General features: G+C 47.2%; 1 protein-coding gene and 1 long non-coding RNA gene across 3 annotated transcripts in view; one reads left to right on the top strand and one right to left on the bottom strand.

The window, feature by feature from the left end:
- Window positions 1–119: 119 nt before the first annotated feature.
- Window positions 120–10,633, bottom strand: LOC308585348. Of its 2 annotated transcripts, XR_014007311.1 has the most exons (5): window positions 10,186–10,633; window positions 8,743–8,832; window positions 4,309–4,353; window positions 3,134–3,369; window positions 120–1,621 (listed from the first exon to the last, which is right to left on the bottom strand). It is a non-coding gene; the product is annotated as an uncharacterized lncRNA (long non-coding RNA). The 2 variants fall into 2 exon arrangements; XR_014007312.1 differs by lacking the exon at window positions 8,743–8,832.
- Window positions 10,634–11,021: 388 nt separating this feature from the next.
- The window catches only part of TSPAN14 (tetraspanin 14), a 43,724-nt gene continuing 42,631 nt past the window's right edge, over window positions 11,022–12,114 (top strand). Inside the window, exon 1 of the mRNA XM_081190968.1 lies at window positions 11,022–11,210. The gene's annotated coding sequence lies outside the window, so the exon portion shown is untranslated. The remainder of the gene's footprint in view (window positions 11,211–12,114) is intronic.

Below are 12,114 nucleotides of genomic sequence, written 5' to 3'. Positions count from 1 at the left end.
TGGTTTTTGTTTTGTAGCTTTTTTAAGTCACCTTGCTAACCAGCCCTGATTTCATCATGGCTCCCAGTCCTGTAGAACTTTTCCCTCGCTGGGCCAAGTGTCATACTGTGATCTTTGAGATCTGTCATCAGGCTTTCTCAAATGTTTCTTTTTTTTGAAAAAATGATTTCAATTAAAGATTTCATTGGAGGGTTTTAAAAAATAATAATTGCAACCTTGTGGGAGGGAATTGTGTTGGGATAGCAGAGCTGGGAAGGAGGCGTTAAAATTCCTAATGTGCTGTTTTTTATTAGAGTTTTTCTGTGTTACAAAACAAAGAGGGAAAGGTACACCTAGTATTTTTCATAGTTCATTTATTTAGTGAGAGACACTTTTGTTATATAATAAAACAGCCGGTATCCCTGGCTGCTACTACAGCTTTGGGAAAAAAACATGCAAAACCCCAGCAACTTCTGAAAATGGATCTCCTTACTCACATCTCGATTAGCCCTCTGGGCAAAGGGCGTTTTCTACAAGAGTAACTTATTTTTAGTTTTCATTATAATAAAGTGTAGAGGGGTGAAGCATTTGCAATGCCCAAATGAGCATTTTGGCAAAGGCAGGCTTTGTAACTGCATATCTCTTTAGAAACCTGCTTGAAGCAAGAACTGCTTTTGAAGTCTCAGGGCTCTTCCAGAGAAGTGTCTTCTTGCAGCGTTGTTCTTAAACATGTCACTGGTGCAATAATATCATGATAGCAGTAGATTTACACCACCGTCCACATATAATTCTGCTTCATTGTTCTGTCACGCTTCCCCCGTGTTGCTGCTTTTATTGCCCTCAGGAGGGCAACTCTTGCAACAAAACCAGGATGCCAACCACACAACCCCCAAATGTTATTTGTGGCATGAACAGTTACTGGATTTCAGCAGGAAGGCAAAAGATATGCACCGATTGGGAACGAAGCAGTACGCCCGTTCTCAGGCAGAAACAGCGTAGAAACGGGTTGTGTACAACTGCGCCGATTGCACCATAAATAGATAATAAAAAGAACATGCCTTGTTTTTCGCTACTCATGACCCTAACTGGTTGCCCCAATTTCCTGTGCAACACCTTTGGGGCAAAAAGGACTTGTGTGGATTTGGCACATGAGGGCAAGTGTATAAAATTGTGCTGAAATTCTATTTATTTTTTACTCTACACACACAAACGAGTGTCATCCCTCCACCTCCCCCATGTCGGTTCTCATTTGTGTTTACTCTGCCACAGCGCATAGGTCACTTTCCCCATTGTTATTTTGCAGCAGTCTCAATAACCAGTTGGGAAGTGCATCTTATCCCAAAGATAATTTAATACATTGCCTTCCAACCACAACAAATACAGATTCCAGGGAGAACTTACATTCTCTGTTTGTCAACTGAGGAAAGATGTGTTTGTCTTAGATAATTTAGACTGCTTCTCCCTTCCTTGCCACATAGCATTCCTTTTCAAAAATAAACCAGCACTGATCTATTAAACCACATACTCATTTTTTGGGGGGGAGGGGGCATGGCTGTTGCAAGCATTAACGGGAGATGCGCATGCTCACAGCCCTACAGCCCCCTCACACATTCTTTCCACATGGGAACAGGCTTCAGGTCCACTTATTTAATGCATATATGTGCAATGGGACTCCAATGGTAGCTGTTTTTTGAAGGTGCAAGGAGTCTTAGGATGGGATGAATTGTACTGCAGAACTGGCAAGGCGGTTATTAAATGTGCAGAAAAAGTCAGAAGCCCAAGGCAGTATAAGTTCCTCAACTACGTTTATTCAACATTGTCAGTGACAATGGCTCACTCATAGGAAAACAAAACCTGAACTCACGGGACTACTCAATAAAAGCCCCAACATTGACAGTTGAAAGTGCATGCGCTTACTTGCCATTAGAACATTCGTCTACCAACGCTTATACGATTACCATATTTTTCGCCCTATAGGACGCACCGTCCCATAAGGCGCACCTAGTTTTTTGGGGGGGAAAGAAAGGGGGGAAAATTATTCCCCCCAGGGGTGGGGCTGGGGTGGGGGAAGCCCGAGCTTCCCCCGACCCCAGCCCCCAAACAGGCAGCTCTCTGCAAGCCGTGGGAGCCCAGCGCCGGCTCCCACGGCTTGCGGAGAGGTCCGCGAAGCCTGAACGCGCTGAGCTCAGCGCGCGCAGGCTTCAGCATGCAGCCAACTCTCCACAAGCGGCGGGAGCCCAGCGCCAGGCTCCCGCTGCTTGCGGAGAGGTCCGCGAAGCCTGGATGTGCTGAGCTCAGCTCGCCCAGGCTTCAGCATGCAGGCAACTCTCCGCAAGCCATGGGAGCCCGGTGCGGGCTCCCATGGCTTGCGGAGAGCTGCGCGAAGCCTGCATTCACCCCATAGGGCGCACACACATTTCCCCTTCATTTTTGGAGGGGGAAAAGTGCGTCCTATAGGGCAAAAAATACGGTAGTTAGAACGCGCCTTGTAACATAAAAAGTGTTAAACCCAATACATAACAGTAGTGTTCAACTTCTTACATTCCTGCTTTTCCCTTGGAACTGGGGGTTCTGAAAATGTGATAGCCTCGGGGCCCACGTGAGACAACTGAAAATTAGTGAGGCCCGCCTGTCACAAAATTGTGGTGCAGGGGCAGAGCTAGTCACAAGATGGCTGCCAATGTAAGACTTCAGCATAATCAGCTGGCAAGCCACAGGCATCCTTTCCTACTGAGCATGCAAGAAGTCCCATCTCCAATTCCTGGCTTTTCCAGCTAGGGCTTGGGGGTGGGGGGGACCCTGCCTAAAATGCTGGAGAGCTGTTGCCAGTCAGTGTAGACATCGTCAAGCTGACCTGAGTATAACTTCCTATGTGCCACAGCTCAGACTTGCTCAAGCTAAGTAGACAATTTGCTCTGGAAGTGACATGGTTCAGCCTCTCCTCTTTGGGCAAAGGTCATTGATCCAATTGGAAAAGGCCTTGGGAGGAGAGGCTTGAGTTACGTATACGCCCTCCACGAATTTCATGCCCCCTCACTGTTCATCTCCAGGCAGCAAATTGTGGAAATCAGTGGTGTAGCGTGGGGGGGGGGGACGGGATGACGACACACAAGGGTATTTGCCCCCGGTGCAAAAGCGTTAGGGGGCTCAAAACTTGAACACCTGGTGCTGCCTCAATACAGTTTCACGCTTCCGTTGATGGGCTCCATTGAAAACGGCTTCTCCATGTGAACAAGGAAGAGACCTCTCCAGACAACAGAACCACTCTTCTTATCTCTGCGGCAGCAATCTCCTGGGTGACACAGATGCCATTAGATAGTTTAATGTGCGTGTTGTTCTCCTGCAGCCCGCTTCAAGCGGCCCCGGGCACTGGCAACCCACGGTACGCCACTGGAGGAAAGAGAGAGGAGGAGATAGCGAGATTTAGAAAAACTAGACAGCTTCCCAATTTGAATGTGCTACAAGTATGCGGTGCTTATGTTCAACAGCACAGGAGCATCCCCACTCCCATCCCAAGCCATGTTGAGATCCTACACCTCTGTTGTAGGTACTTGAGTACCAGAACTCCACGCAGGATGCGTTATTGGGAGCAACATAGTTTTAACAGTGTTCAGTTAAGAACCGTATCCCCTGAACAGCCTATTATGCAGCCAGAGACTGCAATCCTCCTCGGCTGTTAGAGACTGTCTGTGCATATTGATGCTTGTTCTGGACTTTTCCGGGGGGAAAGGAGGGGATTATAGATTGTCTGGTTTAAGTGATGAACAGAGATTATGCGTTTGGCCACAAAAGTAGAATCCTTAGGATGACTGATACTGCCAGAAGCAGAAGTGCATGGTGGGAAGGGAAGGGAAGATTCCTTCCCTGTCTATAAGGAACCAGTGGTGAAGCTGCATGCTCCGGGGGCGGAGAGCAGGTAGGGGCGTGGCATGCGTGTGTCCCAAGGGGCTTGACACGCTGCCCACGGGGTGTGGCATGCCGCCAGGGGGTGTGGCGCATGTCCCGCAGGGGCGTCGCGCACGGCGTGGTGGTGGAGTGCGTGGCGCGTGTCCAGAGGGCAGCCGTGATGGTACCCCCCTCCCCGATGGTGCCGGGGGCAATGCGCTCCCCCCGCCCCCCTTCCTTCACTAGTGTAAGGAACAACATTGGATGTTGGAGACTTTTGGAAGGAAATAACAATAGGAAGAAAGCTTAGGAGGAAATGGTACTAAGGCTGCAAGATCACCGGGTTCTCAAATGCTGCAATCAGACGTCAAGGGAGACTCTCTTCTAGTTGACCCAGCAGTTGCTATGACACAGCTGGTCCCTACTATAATAGGAAGCACTTACCTGAGGCACAGACTCCATATGGGACATCATCTTCCTATTAGTGTGCTATTTAAAAAAAGAAGAGAGAGAGAGAGAAAAGCTCCCATTACAGGTGTATAATTCCCCTTTCCTGCTTCCCTCCTGGTGCAAAAATACCTGTGAAGAGTGTTAAACGGTTTCTGATTCTTATATGGCAAGAATGTGAATTAGCAAGAAGGCAAAATCTGATAAACCTTTTTTTCCCTTGGATAAACACAGTTAAGGGAACATCTTAGCTGTTTTGCAGGTTGGAATTTTGGGATATGGTGATTCACAGCGTAATCGTGTGCCTGTTGCTTGGAGGTAAATCCAGGCAACTGCCATAGGAGTGCAGTCTTAGGCTGCAATCCTAACCTTGCTTACCTGGGAGAAAGCCCCACTTCTCAGTAGTCCTGGTTAGAATTGTGCTGTGAATCATCTATAGCTATACTAAAGAAACCAGAAAAAAGGACTGAAAGTCATGAAAGTGGTGACGGGAAATATTAAGCTGAAGACATATTATTTTACCTGAATTGGAAGAGTCAAAATATTGATCTGATTAGTAAAATTGTGAAAAGCCCCATTTCGATTTTTTTGTTTCTTCTTTGAACTAATATAACCAACCGGCAGCCTAATATTTTATAGTAATGGCAGTTATGTTACAACAGCGACCTCTGCTGGCTACCTACACATGTTTTTATCTGCAATCTTCTGCTACTGCTGGCTGGTGACATTTTGATTTTGTAGGGCTGCAATTTGTAACTTCTCTGTACAGCACTTAATTAAGAAAGTGTGCCATTCCACACGTGCAGAGTGCCAGGATCTCCTTGCTAAAATACATCAATTATAATGTGCACATCGATGGGCAGGAAAGAGCTTCCATGTAAGAGGGTCCGAAAATGCTTTTCAGACAAGACTGATTCTCTCTCTTTTTAGAAATTAAGCCATGCCACATGACATACATTTCTGAATTCATATACTATTTATACATAAACAACAATTGCCAAAAAAACACACCCTTGAACACAAAAAGGTCATAAAATGTGAGGAACACTTGCTTCTAGTTGCATGCGGTTTTCCTCCCCCGAAACACCAATCTAACTTTTCATTATCCAAAAACACCTTCCCCTTCTCAATTGAAAGCACAAATAGAGCCTAGCAGAACACGCTTGCAATTCAGGGCTCAGTCAGTCCTGAAAAAAACGTGATTGTCACTGTTCATGTGTAGAGTACATCGCGCCAGTGAATTATCACAATCGGCCTATGTTATGCCTGGATTTAAGGATTGTATCTTCCAGGCCAGGCTTGGGGAAGGATGGGGAGTCAAATCAGTGTGATATCCAGACAGGCTTAGATCAAAAACTTTTAGCCTGCAAGATGTACATCTTGTGATGTTCAAACTCCAGAAAGGATGGTTGCATATAGATTTTTCACTCAAAAAATTCAGATACATATTCTCTCTCTCTTTCTCTCTCTACTTGACATAGCTGTCAAGTGTCCCTTATTTGAAGGGACAGTCCCTTATTCCAGCACCATGTCCCGCTGCTGTCCCTTATTGATGGATGTCCCTTGAATGATGTCCCTTAAATTTCAAAGGAAGCAGCTTCTCTCCCTCCCTGCCGGAGGAGGGAGGCTCCAATCGTGTTGCTTGGCTGTGTTTTTCACCCAATAAGAAGTCTAAGAATGACTGGGGGGTGGAGCTTGCATGCCTTGTGTGTGGCTAGTTAATGCAAGCTGAGGGGGTTTTGAATGCTGGACGCCATTTTGTTGCACGTGCTGCTGCAAACTTTGCAGTGCAAAGCCAGGCCGGGGAGCCATCTTAAGTTGAGGCTGCACAGGCCTTGTGGTGCATGTGATTCAGATTCTATTCAGTTGAACCTCTGGTTACAAAGTTGGTTGGACAGTGTTCTTGAAGCTACCAGCATGAGTTTGACCAGACCGCAGGAGGACAGGAAGACTGGAGTGCCTGGAACAGGTGAGGCTGCAGGTCCCTTATTTTGGCTGCTGGTCCCTTATTTTCAAGGCTGCTTGTCCCGTATTTTCAAATCTGTAAGTTGACAGCTATGCTACTTGGAGATGCCAAGGATTGACTCTGCATGCAGGACAATGTTCTTTTGCTGAGCTACAGCCCTTCCTTTGGAGCACAGCCATGTTTTATCCTTTCCACCCAACCTTCCTATGCTGTTTTAACCTCTTAGTGTGGCTTGTGGCATTTGTCTATGCTACAGTACCTGGGTGTACGGGGAGAGCAAAGAATAAGGTTACTGTAACTTCCGTCATAGCGCTTCAGTATGCTGATGGCAACGTAGTGTGTGCATGCTCAGAGGATGACCTCCAAACCACCCTAAATATCTTCGCAGAAGCTCACGAAAGGCTTGGCCTATCGCTCAACATCCAAAAAACCAAATTGCTGCCAACAAGTACAAAATAACCCCTCTGCAGCGCCAGAAATCCAACTTAATGGTGTCACATTGGAAAATGTTGATTACTTCTTTTACCTGGGCAGTTATCTTTCCACAAGGGCTGACATTGATGCCAAAATCCAGCACCGCTTGAGCTCTGCGAGTGTGGCTTTCTCACAAATGAAGCGCAGAATGTTTGAGGACCAGGACATTCACAGGGAAACCAAAATGCTTTTTTACAAAGCTATTGTACCGCCAACCTTACTGTATGCTTGTGCAACATGGACCACTTAAAAATGCCATCTCCAACTCCTCAAAAGATTCCATCAACAGTGTCGCCAATAATTTTTACACCTTACTTGGGAAGACAGGCGAACTAATACCAGCGTACTGGAAGAAGCAAAAATCACCAGTGTTGAAGCAATGATCAGCTTCGTTGGACTGGTCATGTTGTGCGGATGCCTGATTATCGTCTTCCAAAGCAACTACTCTATTCCGAACTTAAAAATGGAAAGTGTAATGCTGGTGGTCAACAAAAGAGGTTTAAACAATGTCTGAAGGCAGATCTATATAAAAAAAGTAGTATAAACAACAACAATTGGGAAACACTTGCCTGTGAACGCTCCAATTGGAGAACAGCCTTTACCAAAGGTGTCATGGGCTTTGCAGACACTTGAGGAAGGCATGCTTGGCAAATCCACACCGTGATCAACTCCTGCCCGGAAACTAATGTCCTCACTGTGGAAGGATGTGTGGATCTAGAATTGCCCCCCACAGTAACTTACGGACTCATTGTTAAAACCGTGTTTATGGAAGACAATCTTACTCAGCTACGAGTGATCACCAAAGAAGAGAGAAGTATGGGGAGAGGTGGGGAAATAAATGCGCGGACCCCACCCTGCAGCCACAAGCTCTCTGTCACCAGGTCAACACAGGGTTCGTGCCCTTGCGCTTCCAGCCTGTGGTCAATGAAATAAGAACTGGGGCAGCACCAGCTGTGTGGGAGCCAAGTGATAAGCAGAAAAGGGTGCAGCAGACAGGAAAAGATTGCCTCATTCTAGTCCAGACATGCCTGCTTCTCTCGTCAGGACCAGCTGCAAGTCACGAAGACAGGAAGGGCCCTGCTGAGTCAGATCGAAGGTGCCCACATTCTGCCAGCAACAGCAGCCAGCTATAAATGACTCCAGAAAGCTTGCAATGACAGGCCAGTGAGATGCCTCAAACTCCAATGGGGCTTTGAATTTAGACACTTGTTAATTTTTTGGCATTTGATAAGTCTCACAACTTCTTTTTATGCTTATTCAGATTTAGGGCAGTGCGAATGACACCCCCCCCCCCGTGCTGAGCTGAGGGGGAACAAAATAACAGCAGCAGCAACAACATTAATAATACAACACCTATATGTATACAGGTGCCTTCTGATAAAAAAGCAACTGTACCAAAATGAATTATTGCGAAAATAAGACGCATTTGGGGTGCGGCACCAAAGGTTGTCCTCGCTCAGGGCGCCATATTACCCAAGTCCCCACCTGGGTTATCAGAGCAAAATGTGACATACTCTCAGCTTAGAGCACAAGTTAAAGCAAATGGAGGAACTGATTTGGTAAAAGCAGTGCTTTTTTTCTAAAAAAATGTTTAGGGCTACTCTCCTTTTGACTCAAGAAAATCACCATTTTACAGTTCAAATCGGGGGAAATAAATACAGTAAATGGACAAAAGTAGAAAGATTCACAAAATGTTTAGGGGTATGCGGACCCCTGCGTTCCCCTGGAAAAAAAGCACTGGGTAAAAGACATGGTTTTTGTTAACCAGTATAGATTTTGTCATATCAGACTTAAAAACTTTAATAATAACTAGAGGCCCCCGCCCATGCTTGTGCTGCTCATTAATTCACCACTTGCCACACCACTCCCCCCAATCCCTATCCACTCACAGCCCCTTCAAGCTCCCCATAGTCTCACAGCTCTTCTGTGTCCCACCCCCCTGGTTTATTCAAACCCCTGCTCTTGTTTAAAACCACCATTTTGAAACTTGCCTTCTCTTTTGCTTCTCTTGCCCATGCTGACTTCATGAAAATCCAAGATTGCGCTGAGACAAATGTTCCGATGCATGGTGACAGCCTTAACTTTTTATGTATATAGGAGGAAATATAGCTATTAGACCATGGTGAAGACATGCTCTCAGATCAGCTGATTTTATCATAAGCAAACCACTTGCTCTCTTTTCGGCACCTTATTTTGTTTCAGTGTGCTGTCATTTTTAAATTTAAATCATGGCTGGGCATGCAAAAACTGGAAGTGGCCTGGGCTCTTCTGGACCCTTGAGAAGGGCAAACAGGGAATTAATGTGACAGCTCTATCCCCTGTTCTCTGCCCTCAACACAGGTATTCAGTGATATGCTGCCTCTGGGCTTGTGAGTTCCCACGGCTCATAGTTATGGATTGAGTTATTCTATAGGAATGTCTTTAATTGCATCCATATGCAATACTCACTTGACATTCCCAGCCTCACCTAAAGTTGCTGGGAACTGAATCTAGGACCTTCTGCATGCAAACCCACCTCGCTGGGTTGTTGTGAGGATAAAAAGAAGGGGAGAATGATGAGTGGCACCTTGAGCTCTTTGAGGGTGGGATAAAGGTGGGATAAAGGTCCCCCTTCCCGTATGGGCCAGTCTTGAGAGACTCTAGGGTTGTGCGCCCATCTCACTTAAGAGGCCGGGGGCCAGCGCTGTCCGAGGACACTTCCGGGTCACGTGGCCAGCGTGACAAGCTGCATCTGGCGAGCCAGCGCAGCACACGGAAACGCCGTTTACCTTCCCGCTGGTAAGCGGTACCTATTTATCTACTTGCACCCGAGGGTGCTTTCGAACTGCTAGGTTGGCAGGCGCTGGGACCGAACGACGGGAGCGCACCCCGCCGTGGGGATTCGAACCGCCGACCATGCGATCGACAAGTCCTAGGTGCTGAGGTTTTTACCCACAGCGCCACCTGCGTCCCTGAGGGTGGGATAGAGATGCATTAAGGCAGAGTCCACCACCTTCAAAGGGAGTCTGTTCCACAGCCAGATAGTTCTTCCTGAAGCTTAGTCAGAATCCCCTTTCTTGTAACTTGGATCCATTGGTTTGGGTGCTAATCTCCAGAGCAGGAGAAAACATGGTTGCGCCATCTTCCATGTGACAGGCCTTTAGATACAGTGGTACCTCTGGCTATGTACTTAATTCGTTCCGGAGGTCCGTTCTTAACCTGAAACTGTTCTTAACCTGAAGCACCACTTTAGCTAATGGGGCCTCCCGCTGCTGCCGTGCGATTTCTGTTCTCCTCTTGAAGAAAAGTTCTTAACCCGAGGTATTATTTCTGGGTTAGCGGAGTCCGTAACCTGAAGCGTATGCAACCCGAAGCGTATGTAACCCGAGGTACCACGGTATTTGAAGATAGCTGTCATATCTCCTCTCAGCCACTCTTTTCCAGGCATGACTTACCCAGCTCCTTCAACCATTCCTCATAAGGCTTTGTTTCCAGATCCTTGATCATCTTGCTCGCTCCCCTCTGCACGCATCCCAACTAGTCAATATCCTTATTAAATTGTGCCACCACGAACTGCGCACAGAGAGGACTTAGAAATCTCTGACCTTGCCAAATGATGATACTCTTAGCTCAACCTTTGTTAACCTTGGCTCTCCAGATGTTATGGGACTACAATTCTCATCAACCCTAGCAAGCAGGGGGACCAGTGGTTAGGGATGAAGGGACTTGTAGTCCTACAAAACCTGGCCCTCCAAGGTTGAGCTAATAATGCATTTCCATGCATTTTTTTATACACCCCCACCATAGAAACTAACTCCTAGGGGTCGAGGGGTCTTTGCCCCCCCATAAAATATTTAACGGGGTTCCTCCCTCCCCAGTTGACGAACATTGCCAATCAAATAGTATGAATATGCAGCATCATGTGATCGATTATGCTGGGCGGGGCTTACCTGCCCCCTCAATCTTTTATTCAAATTGGCACCCCTGACCCCCCATCTCTGCAGAACGAGGGACGCGCGACGCCTTGCTCTCAGGGCGCTTCTCCGCGCAAGGCTGCGACCAGGCTCTCCGAAACGCGGCGCGGCTCGACGGATGTTATGCCGCGCGCAGGAAGGGAGAGGGAGCTCGCTGTCCCCAGCCTCGCACTTCCCTTTTACTAGGCAAGGGAGGGAAAGAGAGAGAGAGAAAGAAAGGAAAGAAACGCCGGTGGGGGAGGGCGCGCCGGGTTGTAAAACAGGCGTGGCCAGGCGAGCTTTGCGCATGAATTTCCTGTCCTGCCCAAGAACAGAGGCAGCGCGCAACGAGGGCAGCCCCGACGCCCACCTCGCTCCTCTCCAAGCTCGCTTTCCTTGGGCGGCGTTTAGGCGGACTCATGGAACGCTTAAAGCACGAAAGGAGCTGAATTTGTCTCTTCCTCGAAGGCACTTCGGGGCTCTCCCCCCACAACTTGGTGGGAACTTGCCAGGCTCCCTGCCACTTGGTAAGTTTGGTTTCCTGTGCGCTCCGGAGCTTCGCGCTCGCCTCCGCTGCCCGACCCGGTTGTTGTTGCTAGAACTTTAACTGCTGGTTTTCTCTCTCGACCCTGTTGCCTTTCGCTTTGTTGTTCTCCGCTCCAAGCCTCCTCTTGCGCGAGCCTTGCCCACTGGGATCGAGTTGCTCACAGAACGTGGACAAATATATATATTTACATATATCCCCCCTTTGGTGAGCTGCAGGGCCTTTCAGGAAACGGGGAGGGCTTTCAGAAGGCCCATAGCAAGTTCAGCTTGGGCAGAGAGTTTTCCGCTTTCGAGTTCCGAAAGCAACCAAAACCAGAATTTTGTGTATTGTTGTATCGGTTTTGGGAGGTGGGTTGTTTCTCTTCCCCACCTTTATTTAACTCGATTTCGGGTGAAAGCATCTAAAAACAATCGGCCCCTTAGTTTCACATGGCTGCTCCTGTTATTAAAAACAAGACTGAAACTCAAGGGTTGATGAACTTAAAGTGCTTTTCCTGTTGAACGTACACATCTTTTCCCTGACATATTAATAAACTATCCTATTTATCAGAGGTTTGTTTCTTTCATTCTCCATTGGGGAAGGCAGATGAGTGTGTGTGTGTTTTTTAAAGTTGCCCTCCTTTGAAATATTTAAATCGGCAGACTAGGGGAAGAGGAGCTTTAACTTGTTTTGAGAGGTATTCCCCCCTCCTCCCATGAAAACTGAATTCATTCTGCTGAACCTTTTGCTGAGAGCAATTTCCTGGCTTCCCATTGAGTGTTTGCGTAGCTCATTTGACAGGAAAATTATGACTTATTTGCCACACCCTGTCTCATCCCTTTGGCTTTCTGAACTACTTAGTTGCTTGCTTTCAGGTGAAAAGTTTAGATAAGCGACACTATATT

The sequence above is a fragment of the Podarcis bocagei genome (assembly GCF_964188305.1).
Source record: "Podarcis bocagei genome assembly, chromosome: 4".
NCBI lineage: Eukaryota > Metazoa > Chordata > Lepidosauria > Squamata > Lacertidae > Podarcis > Podarcis bocagei.
The sequence above is the reverse complement of the archived record's forward strand: the minus strand, read 5'-3'. Positions and strand labels throughout refer to the sequence as shown.